The sequence below is a fragment of the Hibiscus syriacus genome, unplaced genomic scaffold (genome assembly GCF_006381635.1).
Source record: "Hibiscus syriacus cultivar Baekdansim isolate YM2019G1 unplaced genomic scaffold, ASM638163v2 tig00111495_pilon, whole genome shotgun sequence".
Classification (NCBI taxonomy): Eukaryota; Viridiplantae; Streptophyta; class Magnoliopsida; order Malvales; family Malvaceae; genus Hibiscus; species Hibiscus syriacus.
The window spans coordinates 456,125-472,206 of NW_024063103.1; the positions used below are offsets into that span (position 1 = coordinate 456,125).

General features: G+C 30.4%; 1 pseudogene; it reads left to right on the forward strand.

Moving 5' to 3' along the window:
- Positions 1–6,908: 6,908 nt before the first annotated feature.
- On the forward strand, positions 6,909–7,852 carry LOC120163774 (annotated as a pseudogene).
- The last annotated feature ends 8,230 nt before the right edge of the window (positions 7,853–16,082 follow it).

Genomic DNA, 16,082 nt, shown 5'->3' on the forward strand with positions numbered 1-16,082 from the left:
GTTGAAAATTTGGGGTTTATACCATTTTGGAGATAGGTTTCTCCCATTTCCTCTCCATCTTATTTCTTTCTCTTTTTCCTTTCTTTCTTCTCCAAGATTTATAGCTAAAAAATGGGTTTTCATCATTCAAGCCTTGATGAAGGTGATTGTTATCTAAAGGAGCTCTATTTTGGGATTCAAATGTCAAGGTAGTGTATTTCTAATCATTTGGAGTGTTAAGCTTTCATAAATTTAAATATTTTGTTAAGATTTAAGTATTTAAGCATTTTAAGGTTTATAATTGATTTTAAGATCAAATGACATTTTAGAGGTTTAAAGATGTTTTTATGCCACTTTAAGACACTGGTTAACTCCCTAAAGTTTTAACACATGATTAAGAACCAAACTATGGCCTTTGGGATGATTTTTGGGTGTTTTATTAAGCTTAAATAATTATTTTAGGGTTTGAGTATCGATATTGAGATGAACAATATCAATACTGGATGAATTAGGGAAAACATTAAGGATTCCAAGTAGGAAGTATCGATATTGGGGAAGAAGAATCGATATTGAGGGTTTAGTATCGATATCAGATGCTCAGTATCGAGACTGATTGGTTTCCATACGAAGGACTAGTCTCAATACCGAAAAATTGGCCTCTATACTGAAGAATTGGTCTCCATACCAAAGATTAAGTATCCATACTGAAGGTTTGATATCAATACCCAAAGTGGTTGAGTGACTTCAAGATTTCAAGTAGACTCAAGAGTGAGGAGTTTAATATCTTTCAAGATCAGACATCTATATTGGGTACGAAAAATGATTAAAATACCTTTGGAGGCTGAAACTACCAATTTACCTTTATGGGCCTCAGAGCGACTAACTAAGAACGAAGGATCATTATAAAGGACATACTGACAAGCGATATGATGAATTAATTAGACTACGAAATATAAGGATCATGTACTATAATGATGTCAGCGAATGGTGGACGTACACTCATCTTTCTAACTCGAAAGTGAATTAAAGGAAAGCGTAGCAAGAGCGACTAGAGTGTTTTTACTCAAAGTTGAACCCGAGTATCAAGCTAGCAAATAGTACATCCAACAAGCACTAAACTTAATAATCATCGTAACCCCCGAAACACGTACAGACTTCGCTAGAGACAAAAATTGACTAAAACGCTCTTGCTTAACGAACAACCATAATAAAACAGCTTAATAAATAATAGTAGTAATAGATTAATAAGCCTTCACATAACATTCTAGATGAGAGAATGATCGAGATAACAATTAGTGAGAGGATAACCTCACTTTAGTGAGAGGATGCCTTAGTAGGCATTGTCAGTGCGCGAGGCACTTCAGGAGCTAACTAAGGCATGAGGCCCAAACACTCGCGATGAGTGGGTTAGCGATGCCAATGTTGTGTGGCCTTTGGGCCTTAGACATATTTGTATAGTTGCATCAGTTAGTACATCAGATATGTTAAAGCTTGTCTTAAAGGCTATTTGAGACCGAGTCAATGCTTCATATAGGCAAGAATTGTATCGATGTTATGTGACACCAGATTCCCCTTAAATGATCTACCTAATGGCTATGTGAGGATCAGTAGATCATTCAGTATGTTTAGTGGGAATTGCAGTGATGCTATATGACAACGGGTTCCCTCAGTAACTACTGTTTGATGGCTATGTGAGACCAGATACTAGTAAGGTTTGTATTTAGATAATGCACAATATGTTCAGGTCCTCATTCAAATAATGCTTAGGAATATCATTGTCACATTTAGATAATGCGTTGTAGTTACATGTATTAGGGTTAGAGACCCTTTAGAGGTATAGTCATGATGAGGCCCTTAGCAGAGGATTAAAGGAAGTGTGAGACTCCTACTTTAGTGATAGAATAGTAAAGCCTTAAGTAGTTAGCACTTGATCTAGATCATTCATGTATCTATTACTTAGTAACATTTCTTCAATATGCTTGTGTTTATGAATTCTTATGTTGCTTTAGATTAGCGATTATACTACTGGGCTTTGTAAGCTCTGCCTTCGGATGTTTTTGTTAGGAGATTAATAGCTTGGGCCGTTCATGGAGCATCGTCGCAACATGACTTCCAGTATCTCCGAAAAAGTATTGTATTGTAGCTTTAGTGGGCATATGTATATGTAGGAACTTACTCATGTATTAAGTCTATTAAACTTAGTGTTGTATTATTTTGGTTTTAAAGTATGTGTCATAGAACTTCGATTTTGTAAAATGTTTTTATATCAGTTATTTATGACTTATCATGATATCATTCACTATGTTTGAAAAGAAAATGAACATGTTTTTCAAAATCAGAGGTTGCCTCGGTAGCCCAGTGTGGCACTTTAGGCCCATTCGAGTTTAGGGTGTTACAACGTAACTATGGTATGGTTCGTGAAATGACCACCATTTTCAAATTTGTGTCAATATGACCACTGAACTATTTAAATGGTTTCAATATAGCCACTTACAGTTAACACTTAACAGAAGTGTCTTGCGTGATTGTTAACAAAATTGGTATAATTATGGCATAAGTTCTTGTAAAGTTATTTATTCGCGATGCTGGAACCCTACTTTGTTTTCTTCTATTTTGGTAACTACTTGTGTATGATTTGTTTCCTTGGATTTTCATTTAATACAATTTGATCCTGATTTTGTTTTGAATTTGTCTAATGCCTTAATTGAGTCTTAACTTTAAAATCTTTTATTCTAGTCATGTATTAAATTTGTAGGTTAAATACGCTAGATTTTAGAATTAATCAGTTTGACTACCAAGATTAACTTTAATAATTAATTTTTAATTAGGTCCTAATTTCAATTTAATTTAATAAATTTATTTCTCCAATCAAACCCTTTTACATGTCACAATCTTATGATTAAAATTTGAACATTAACTATAATATATATTATATATTATATATATTTTTATCATTAACTAATATATATATATGTATATATATTATAATTTGAATATTAAATTATTTTTAATGATTTCGTATGTGTAATCATTAAAAATAAAAATGAAAACAATAAATTTAGTTTAAAGAGATTAAATCTTAAATCAATTATAAATAAACTATTAGATTTATTTTAATGATTTAAGTGTTATCATATTCTCAATAGGCCTAGATGTAAGTTTTCGCTTATCCTTTTTTTATCATTAACTATAATATAATATATATAATTGATTCCTAAATATTAGATTTAGCTTATTGTTTAAGGCTTGTTTGATTACTAATTAATTTTGGGTTCAAATCCAATTAAGTTATTTTAATTTTTTTTTCTGTCTAAACTTGAATAGTTATATAACATATGTATTATCTCAACAACAAGCGTGAGAATTAGCTCAGTGGTTAAGGCATGTGCAGGATACCCTTAGGTCTCAAGTTGGATTCCCTTGGGTGTTAAAATTCATCTTTATTTATTTTCACTTCAATTCAAAATGTGACATGTGTCACCTTTTGATTATTGAAAATTTATTAAATTAATTAAGTTAAAATTAAAAAAACGCTCTAATTAGATTATGACATGTGTCACGATTTGATTGGAGAAATAAATTTATTAAATTAAATTGAAATTAAGACCTAATTAAAAATTAAGAATTAAAGTTAATATTGGTGTTCAAATTGATTAATTCTAAAATCTAAGAGATTTAATGTATAAATTTAATACATGACTAGAATAAAAGATTTTAAAGTTAATGCTCAAATTAATTCATTAGACAAATTAAAAACATACTCAGGATCAAATTGCATTAAATAAAAATCCAAGGAAACAAATCATACACAAGTAGCGACCAAAATGGAAGAAAACAAAGCAGGGTTCTAACGTCGCAAATATGTAACTTTACAAGGACCCATGCCCTAATTATGTAAATTTTGTTAACTGCCACGTAGACACTTCCGTTAAGTATTAACGCCAGGTGGCTATATTGAAACCATTTAAATAGTTCAATGGTGATATTGAAGCAAATTTGAAAATGTTAGTCATTTCGCGACTCAACCCATAATTTTGTGGTCATTTGTGTAGTTTATCCAAGTTTTTATTATATGGAACAAATTTTGGATGGGTAAAGTATGATTTAATTTAAGCGCTAGTCGGGGACGAGTTAGATGGGAGAATATGTCAAGTTGGGATTAGAGTTAAAGGTGTGCAAAAATATCCGATTTGAATTATTTGAGTTGTCGAGTCGTCAATTTAATGTAAAAATATTAGAAACTTTAGAGATAAATATTCGATTTTGCGGTTAGAGTATCCGGTTTGCTATTTTTTTTTTAGGTTTTTGGGTTAGATCTGGATCACAAATTGCCCCTAACCAAGTACCCTGACTTGGTTTCTTTTTTATTTTATTTTATTATTATTTTTATTTTAAATTATATTATTTTTATTTTAAAATTACTTCACTCTAATATTCAAACTTTCTATTTTTTTTATCAAATTATTTAACTTTAGTATTTAAATTTATTTTCAATTTACTGGTAAATTTATAATTTTATTTTTTATTTTTTTATATTTTATTTTTAGATTATATACTTTGAATTTATAAATTTTATGTTTTATATCATGTATTATAAACTTTTAAGTTTTAGGTTTTATTTTTTTTACATAGATTTTTTAAAAGTTCAATATAAATTAAAAGTAAAATAAATATTAAATGAATACCCGTAATTTGAAAAAGCGAGTACCCGCCTCTTAGTGCCGAGACACATGCCAAATTTTTATGACTCGAAAATTTTGAGTTCCCACGTTTCGGGTACCTGAAAATGCGGGTACCTAAATTTGAACACCCCTAATTAGGGCAAACAAAATTTAATCAATCTCGATCTCTTGTCATCCTTATATAAAACTGTAAAATGAAAATATTATATTTAAAAATACAACAATATATATCCATATTTGTTATAGAATTTTTTTAATAGACTGTGTTGATTATAAGGTAGTATTTGTTAGAATTTTCTTAGTATTTAACAACGCACATATACCATATAAATGTAGTTGCTCAACCTGAATCTTCTAGGGATAATAACTTTTTTTTCCTCATCAAAGTCATTTAATGAGTTCAAATAAAGAAAAATAAGGTTGATGTATATTTCTTTAGAACTGTCGATGCATCTTGAGGCACACAAAAGACAATTATCAGATGATTTTAAACAGAGATCTATGTACGAGGAAGGAATCGAAGTGAAAAGATTTTAAAATTTTGGAAAATACATAAATATTATAGTAAATCTGATTGCCTTCCAACGATGTCCCAAATCGAATGATAATGTTATAATATCTACTCAATCTATTCAATTGAAACGAATAAATTTAATTTTTTTTTTAAATTATGCAAAAAAATATAAAATTGCATTGGTGGATGTTTGACCCTTATGTTTGGATAATTAGAACTTGTTTGGTTCTAGATAATATTTTATATTTTTATTTTTATTTGTAAAAAATAATTTTCATTTTCAGTTTTCTAAAAATTAGAAAACATATTTGATTAATATAAATGAAAACTTTGCTTTCGAAAAAAGATTGTTAAAACATATTTGATATTTATTTTTTAGAATAAAGATAAATAGTTATTAAATAATTATATTAAAAATATAATTATTAAAAATTTATTACATAAATTTATATGTGAGTTATGCATATATAAACAATAAAATTGACAAAAAAGTTTATAAAAAAATTATTTTAATTTTATAATAATAATATAATGTTAATGCATATTAGACATCAATTAAATTAAAATCACGCACACAATATTATTGTAAACAAGAGAAAAGAAAAGTGTCGTTAATAATAATAAAAATATGGTTAGTGGTATTTAAGGCCCTCAAATTTCTAGGAAAAAACTAGTGTAGCCATTTAACTTTTTTTATACTCAACGTGACCCTTAAATTGAAAAAAATCAATCTAACCCTTTGACTAATAGAATCAAACGTTGATCGTCACGATGCTTACATGACATTTCACAAAGCTTACATGAAAATATACAATATTGATGTGATTGTTTACGATACTGTTGTGGTAGTACATGATGGATGATGATGTGATAGATGAGCTTAATTTGATTTTTTTTCGCTGTGTTTGAGGGCCTAATTGATTATTTTAGAAAGTTAAAAGATTTAATTAATTTTTTTAGAAAAATAAAAAATATTTAAATTTTAAAGGTAAAATAATAATAATTATTAATATATTTAATACATTGAATATAAAAATACTAAAATATTAAATTAATAAAAAAAATGGTTTAAGGATCAAATTGAGCGTGAAAAAGTTTAAGGACTATATTATCTTTTATAAAAGTTTGAGGGTTTTAGATACTATTAAGTCAAAAAAAACTATTACTAGAAGAATTTGAATTTATGTAAGTTAAGTTAAAATTTTAGATCCTTAATTTTTTTTATCTTTCAAAATTTCATAACAATATTAATGAAAATAGTGAAAACATATGTTTTCATATTTTCAATTAATTTTATTTTTATTTTTAAAAAAAATATTTTTTAATTTTACAACTAAGCACATTTATTTTTTTATTTTATAAAAAAATAAAAATAATCTATGTTTTCTAGACCCGAACAAACCCTTAACCCTTTTTTTATTTTTCGAGAACCTGACAGTGTTTTATTTTATTAATTCTATAAATTATTTTAATATGTTATTACGTGTCTTATATATTTATTAAAAATTATATATAAATTAATTAATTATTTTAATTATTTTAATATTTTTATTTTGAACATAATTATAATAGAGGGAAAAAAAAGAAATAATCTTATCGACGTGTGTTTTCTTGCCTGACCACCAAGTGGCTCATCCTCTCCATATCCTCAAAAATCCCACCACTCTCTTTTTCGTTCAGTATATATTATCAGAACAAAGAAGAAAAGGATCACGAAGCAACTGTACTGTACTTTACTTCCTATTGGCTTCTTTGCTTCTATTCTCTGTTTCTTCAACACACCAAACAAACATATTCATGCTGCCACTCCCTAATCCCTAATCTCATTTCCTTCAGTTTTCCTGTTTGCCCAACAGCTTCAACCTTGACTGTACTTTTCCGTGGCGGCGGCAGTGGTGGGTCTGTTAGTTTAAGTCACCGGCGGTAAGAGAGAAACGAACAAACAAACAAATGACTGATCTGCAAATTTCAGAGACAGATAGTAGCTCTAACTCCTGGTGTTCTCCTCTGTTATCACCCTCATCTCCCGGCTCAACTCACTCAACTACTACTGTGGACGTTAAACCCGAAGCCAGTTTGGATTCTAACAAGAGGATTAAGAGACTGAGGGATTCGAGCAAGCATCCAGTTTACCGTGGCGTCCGAATGCGAAGCTGGGGCAAGTGGGTGTCCGAAATACGGGAGCCACGCAAAATATCACGCATTTGGCTCGGCACCTTCCCCACACCCGAAATGGCGGCCCGCGCCCACGATGCCGCCGCTTTAAGCATCAAAGGCGACTCGGCGAATCTCAACTTCCCTCAACTGGCCAACTCGTTGCCTCGACCCGCGTCATTAGCACCCCGTGACGTCCAAGCCGCGGCGACCAAAGCTGCCCAAATGGTAATTCGAGTCTCCTCCATCGTCTTCCACGTTGTCGTCTTTGGTTTCTCATGTGGACTTGTCTTCGGGGTCGGACGAGTTAAGCGAGATAGTTGAGCTGCCGAGTCTGGGGCCGAGCTGCGACTCGGTTGAGTTGAAGAATGAGCTGGTGTTTATAGACTCGGTGGATGGGTTGTTTAATCCACCACCATGGCTTCAAAGCTTGGAAGATTGTCGGTATGTTTGCGATCAACTAATAGTGCCAGAGAAGGTTTTGCAAAATGGTTTCGAAGAAAGTTTGCTATGGGAGTATTAGTGTTTTTCCGTTGTTAAGGAATGCCAGTTTGTATCTTTTATCTTTGCTTTGAGCCTTTTTGCTGTGTTTCTTTCAAGGTCAAAAAACTCTCTTGTTTTTTGCTCTGTTTATTTGATTTGTTTAGGACGGGAAGAAGATGAAACAGTCTTAAATTTTGGTTGGTGCAAAAACGACGTCGGATTTAATATAAGGTCGACCAATGTATATTCTCTCAAACAAACAACTTGCCATTGGAAAATAGGAAATGGTGGGAAAAAAAAAGCATAATTATTATTGTTAAAAGGAATGCCAGCCTGAATGGCATTAAGAAGCTGTAAATTCTCTGGTTGTTTTTAGTCTTTATGGCAGATGGTGAAAATTACTGAAATCGACTATGTCAGACGTTAACCCCATTAGTGTTACAGTATCCATCTTATCCTTTTATATCTAACTTCTTTATGTTTCCATCAACGTCTCTTTTGGTGCAAAAGCATACAGCATCGTCGTCTCTTCTTCTTTAGGTTAAAAATAATGGGTGCCTCCAGAATTTACCCTCGTGCATATAATAAATTAATTATTTTTTTGTCAAAAATAATACATTAATTATTTAATCTCTTTTTCACTCCTAAATAACTATGTTTTTGAAAGCTGGACTAACACAACAATAAAATTTATTTTCAGTCACGTTACGAATTATTATTAAAAGTATCAAAATTAGTTATCGAATATCAATATGATAAATTTTTTGAATAGTCAATTATTGTTACTAATAACTCTATTATTATTATATCAATGAAGACTTTAATGGATTTTAACATAATTATTTATATTTTTGTGACTACGCTATTTCACACAGAAAATATTAATAACAATGATGAAAATTTAAACGGTAATATTATCTTTATTAGTGACAAATATTTTATCATGATTACAAAAAATTAAATTGATTTTAAATTTCAATTATATTATTATGTTTTTAGTTATATTCATCTTCTTTAGGGACTTGCATTACAATCATTGTCATCAGTTAGTTATTCGTTAATAATGTTTAATGTGACGTCGACACATATTTATTTTTTGTATAATCACTAGTATCCGATCTATTAATCGATTAATCCAAATTAAATACTACATAGTCGAGGGTAAACCTTCCAACCCAATTTACTTAAGGGATCTAGTATCTCATCCAGCTAGCCCAACTAATTGTTGGTTCCACATATTATTTTTTTGATAAATTAATACAATATATGGTTTTTAAGACGATCAAACCTAGGACCTTTAGGAAACTATTTTTAACACCTAACCACTATAATAAGAAATAAATATTTGTTTTTGGTAAAAAGTAATATTTAAGCTAAAATGTTGCTGGAATTAATTTTATTTATTTATAAAAATATATTGATTATAATATTAATTAATATAATAATTAAATTAAATTTTCATTGATTTCTCATATGAAATAAGTTTCTGAAATAAAAATATAAAAAATAATTATATTGGTTTTAAAATATAAACATATAAATAATAAGATTTAAACCTAAAATAATATCAATTGTTCTTTAAATTATATTTAATAAAATAAAATAATAAACTCAATAGAGAAAAAATCTTATTGTCGCAATTAAGAATAATAATAGTGACCATTAAAAATGTTATAATTATTATATCTTTTCCGTGAAAAAAAAAGTAAATGTTAATTAGAGCATTTTATACTCTAATGGAAACAGTGGGTCACTTGATATACATGTGGATTAAAGGTATTTTCAGTGGTAATCCACCATTGATCCGGAGGTAAACAAAACCATTTTTGTCCTTATTCTTAAGGTCGACAACCCTGAAACTTTCTCTGACTTACGACCGATCAGTTTGTGTAATGTTTTGTATAAACTAATAATGAAAATCATTGCTGTTTACTCTCTGGGAGCCCATGATCATGGCGCGAGGTAGCCCTCCCCTCTCACACTTATTTTTCGCCGACAACTTGATCTTATTTTGCAGAGCAAGCCCAAGTCAAGCTAATTTATTGGGAGTTATCCTTGACGAATTTAGTAGATTCTCAGGGCACAAAGTGAATTCCAAGAAAACAATAGTCTTCTTCTCCGCCGATGTCGATGAGGATGGGGCCTCTACGCTCTGCAACAACCTCAGATTTCAACTCTGGAAAAACCTTGGAAAGTATCTCGACATTCCTCTTTTCCGCGAGCGAGTGACTAAAAGCACATTCCATTTTCTCATTGACAAAGTCCAAAACAAGCTCAACGGTTGGGTAGCTTCCAACCTCTCTTTGGTGGGGCGTGTTACTCTTGCCAAGTCTACCTTGCTTGCCATCCCAAACTATTTTATGCAGACAGTTTCGATTCCGAGAGGAATCTGTGACAAACTTGAACAAATTGCTCGTCGCTTCATTTGGGGTAGCTGTAATAATTCGAAAGTTGCTCTGGTTAACCGAGATACTTGCTGTCAACTTAACATTCACGGCGGCATGGGTATTCGTCCCCTCCGCGGTCAGAACGATGCTCTCCTCATCCAAGTGGGGTTTAGTTTCATGACGTGCGCCGATGCCCCGTGGGCCAAAATCATTAGAGCCAAATATAAAGTCACGGAAGTTGTGCCGTTACATATCGTTGCTAAAAATGGCTCTTATGTCTGGAAGTCCCTCGCCCGTATATGGTCGTGCATTCGAGAGAATATTACCTTGTTCATCGGCAACGGTACGGACACAAACATTTGGTTCGATGACTGGATTACTGGTAAAAAACCTTTGGCTGAGCACATTGATTTCAATAAAATTCTGAATCCCCATGCTACTGTCAGCGAGTTCGCCAGGAATGATGGCAATTGGAATGTCCATAGTCTTCGACAAATTCTTCCCGAAGACACTGTCAAGCATATCCTTGGTATGCCCCGCCTTCTGATGGAATCAGAGGCGACCTCCCAATTTATCGTATGGAACAATCAGGTGTCTGTTCAGTTAGCTCGACGTACCACTTGATCCAAAGCGAAAAATGGGAAGCAATTGATGATAAATAGATGTTGGCCTGGAATTTCGATTTACCCCAGAGGATATACCAGTTCATCTGTCTTGTCCTTCGTCGTCGGCTCTTGACCAACGTGGAAAGGGAAAAACGTGGAATCACTAGAGATGATCGGTGCCCACTCTGTGGAGTTGAGGAAGAATCCATAACCCATGTGCTTAGAGATTGCAACCACGCTCGCATGATTTGGAATCACCTCCTTAGCCATCGTTCTACGGCCTTTTTTCTCCAAACCTCTCTTTGAATGGCTTCGTTTTAATTTATCCAATGCTGCAGGTATGGACACAATAGACTATACCTGGAGACACCTGTTTGGAGTGCTCATTTGGAGGCTGTGGAAACACCAGAATAATGTTATTTTAATGGCAACTCAGAGCTATATTGAAGACAATCCTTTTGACCAAAGCTTAGACAGAGTGGATCAAACAAAGCCAATACAAAACACCTAGCCATAAAGTTTATAACTTACGGAACGCCAACTGGTTGCCTCCTCCTCCTGGCATCACCAAGCTTAATACGGATAGAGCTGTCCATTCCAAAACAATAGAGGCTGCTAGCGGCGGAGTCCTCCGTAACAACAATGGGAGCTGGATCTCTTAATCTTTTGCAGGAACATCAAAAGATGCCCCATTTTCCAAGCCCGGACTTGGGCGGTTCTAGATGAATTGGAGATAGCCTGGAAGCACAACATCCGTCATCTTGAGGTTAATATTGATAATATGGAAGTATTGCACTCGCTCAACTCCCCTCCTCAATCACACGACTCGATGCATATCAGGAAAATCTGAGACACCTCAAGTGACCTTGGATGGTTATGTTACAAAACACCCATCGCGAAGCTAATAGGCTAGCGGATAACCTATCTCGACTGAGATATCAAAAGAATTTGGGCTGCTATATACTTGAGGATCCTCCCCAAAAACTCAAAGAGTCCTCAACAACGACTTGGCCTTCATGCAAGGCAGATTACCACACTAGGTCCTAGTGGTTTTCTTTTTTACCAAAAAAATATAATGAAAAAATAATTGACCTCACAGAGCACCAGCTAAGATTAGTAACAAAAAAAAAAAAAAAAAAAACCACTTTTGTCACAATTACAAATAATAATTGTGACTACTTAATATGTTGTCACTATTAAAATTGTTCCCGTGAAAAATTATGTTGGCGCCAATTTAAGCATTTTATTAGTGACTAGTTGATAATGATAACTTGATTTGTCCACAATAAAACGCTAGTAGTGACGAGTTATTTATGATGTGCTTTAAAATTGTCATAATTATTATTTAAAGAGTGATAAATATAAATAAGTCACAATTACTTATTTCAAAAGTGACAAAAATAACTTTTGTCCCAAATAACCTACTTTTTGCAATGAAAATTTTACTAATTGCGATAAAGGGAAGTATATAAAGTCTTTTAAAAAGGGACTAGTCTACAATAAGTGACATTAGTTGAAATGCACCATTAATGACATACATTGAAATACACCACTAATATAAAAAGGGTAAAAATTCATAAATAGTCACAAAATATTTTAAATTGATTTTATTTATCATTGAATTTTTAAAAGTTACGAAATAGACATTAAATTTTGAAATTTGTTAAAAAATAAATAACATTCGTTAAATGTTATTAAGGGGTGACATAACATACTCAATTAATGAAAAATATCTTATTTAGCCCATCAATTGTAACTAAAATTTTATTTTAATATTTTCAACATTTTTAAGTAACAACTCTAAAAAAATAGAATTTTTAGAATTTTTTTAAAATTTAAAAAATATTTTCAAAAAATACAATTATCAAACAATGAAATTAATTTTTATTAAGCGGAAATTATTTGATAACTAATTATTTATTTAATTGTTGTTTTATTTGTAAAATTAAAAAAAAATATAATTTTTGACGTTTGAAAATTTATTTATCAAATTATAAAATTCTTTTTTATTAATGACGTGATTTAAACATTTAACTTTTATTTAAAAAATTTAAATGTAATTTAAAAATAATTCATCCATAATATTATAATGTCATATCAAATAATTTTAAATTTATATGGTGCAAATTTAATATTTATAATTAAAAGATGATATTTATTTTATCTATATTTATTTTATTTTTAATTCAACGAACCTCATAAAAATTATTTCAATTAAAATTAAGAGTAAAACTAAATTTTAGTTATAATTAAAGGATCCAATGAGATATTTCTTAATGGTTTTGTGTCCAATTTGTAATAAAATTAACATTATGTAACTTTTAATAGTTAAATATTCAAAAAAATAATTTTGATATAATTTAATGATTATTTGTAAATTTTACCCTATAAAATTAATGATGATGTAACGAATGACACGTATTCTAGAATTTTCTTTTAAAAGAAGATATAAAAGGTGGCAGGGTTTTTCTTTCTTGCGTGTTAAAAACCCATGTATTTAATATAAAAACATAATTATATTTGCAGATTTTATATAATACAGTATTTTGATCATTATAAATTAAGATTAAAAGATATTTTAAAATCACTAGTCAATGAAACCTCTCTATTATAAAGAACAATTATATATGTTTTCTTTTTAACTTTCAAAATATTTGTTGAAAACATTTCAATATTTTGATATAACAAATTAAGATAAATGAATTTTAAGATTTTTCAAAAGATTTTCTAAGTATATTCGATATAATTATTCGAATATCAAAATATTACTCCAAATCTTTCAAATGTCATTTTTAATCCTTACTCAAGTGTAAAATTAAGTTTTTATCTTAAAATAATTTCAAAACAATTTTACAAACTATTTCAAATCATTTCAAAGGCAAAAATTCCATATTACTCATAGGGAACCGATTCCCCCCCAAGAGGGTACCGATTTCCCCTTGAATGGTTTGGCTCCGAGAAAAACAGAATGCTCGGAGGGAACCGATTTCCTCCCAAGGGGATACCGATTCCCCCTGTTTAACGGTCGAAATATTTGAATTTTACACTTATGGAACCGATTCCCCATGAGGGGTACCGATTCTCCCACGCTCCAAGTTATTTTATTAATTGATTCTCATCACCAAACGACTCCAAAACATCCCCAACAGCTATGTACGACTTCAAACACATTACAAACTATAAATACAAGCTAAGGACACTTGAAGAAGGAAGAGAACAACTATCCAAGCAATCAAACACAAGATAAGAGTTTTTCAATCTTATTTCATCTTTCTCTTATAAATATTTTGTTCCTGTGAGCTCAATCTTGCAAACACCTACCTTAGAGAGGTTTTCTTGTTTACATCTTTTATCCTTTTGTAAAGGGGAAAGGTTTTAGCTTAGCCCGTGTAAAAGCCAGGGAAATGTTCTAGTTTAACCCAGAAAAACTAGGGAGTTTGTAAGGTTACTCTTTATCCTCAAAAGAAAGAACAAATTAGTGAATTTGTTAGAAAATCCTTGGTGAGGAGCTAAGGTAGTGGACGTAAACTTTGATTGAGAAAGTCGAACCACTATAAATCGCTGTGCAATTCTCTATCTTTCAATCTCCTTACTCCCTAAACACAAAACCGTTCCGACCCCTCTTTGCAAACCGTTCCTGTTGTCGATTCGAGTTTCCGAAAATCCCAACAATATTATATTGTGTGTAAGGGAGAAGTTATAAATTTTAAAATAAATTTTAAATTACGGTGTTATAATTTAAAAATTAAAATGTTTAACTAAAATTATATAAATTTATGCATAATATTAATACTCGATAAATTAATGCATAATATAACTAAAATAAGGGTGTATATAAGCATAACATTTTATGAATTGTTCATGAAACGTTCAAATAATATTCATTTATGTTTGTTTATTAAGCTAAATAGATAAATAAAAATATATTTGTTTAATAAACGAACGAATACAAACATATGTGTGTCTGATTCGTTTGTGTTCACGAATAAATTCCTTTATTATCACGTTTATAATATCGTTTCTTGACTCGTTTATTTGTTATTGATATTTTATTATAAAAATATTATTTTAGTATTTTTTCTATTTTTATTTATATTTTAATTCATTAATCTAGATATACATATTTACTTCTATGTATCAAAACATTGGAGAAATACACACTTATATCCGTGTAAGTGCGTGTTTATTTCTAGGTACGAAATTACATCGATATAAAAATATATATTTATAATTATCATGACATAGAATAAACATACTTATACCAATGTAAATTTACGCATCTTCCATTATTCCTGTTTGAACTTATTTTAATTATCAATTTATTCTATTTTTAAATTATATTTTTACTAAAAAGTAAATTTTTTATCGTACGATTAGTTTTGTAAAATGATTTTATATTTTATGCAGTAGTACTTCAATAATTTTTATTTTCTTTAATAAATATTTTTATATAATATTGGTGAATATATTATCAATAATAATATAATCAACTTTTGAGAGGATGATGTCATTGAAATGGAATTTTAAATTTTTTTTATTAAATATTTTATAAAATATTTTCGAAAGAAAATTAAGATTAATTTTTAAGGGGTCAATAATTTTAATAGGGTGACATTTTTGTTGCTATATATATATATATATAGAGAGAGAGAGAGAGAGAAATAATTTTTTTATTATAAATTTTTAGTGGTCAAAGGACACCTGGGTTTCGCCCATGATTGTATGCCATATTTTTTTTTTATTGAGATTCAAATTATTATATTTCATTTATTATTTTTAAAAATATTAATCATTAGTCATACATTTATGCATGATTTATATATCAATTGTACAAATCATACTTATAAATATTGATTCATGATGATCAAATTTATGAGAATTTGACCTATATATACAAAACGAAAAATTCTTGACTTCTATTCAAAAAACTAATAATTCTAGATTTTTTCTACTAATCCGACTAATTACATAGAACACGTGTTACACGTATACTTGATTTAAAAAATAGAAAATTTAGGTGTTTCTACCGAAATATCATCTTAAACCCAATAATTACCTGTCAAACACTCTATCCCCTAATATTACTGATCTAGCACCCTTTCTGATACGGTGGCAATAAAACGCAAATCGTCAGTTGCACCTTCGCGTGGTTCTGTCCGAGCTGGAGCCACGTAAGGAAAGGCGCGGATGGTCATCTTCTCATTCGCTAAACGTCTGACACATACGGATCATGATTCGCGTCTTCCATTATGCACGTTGAATTATTGGGTACTCCATT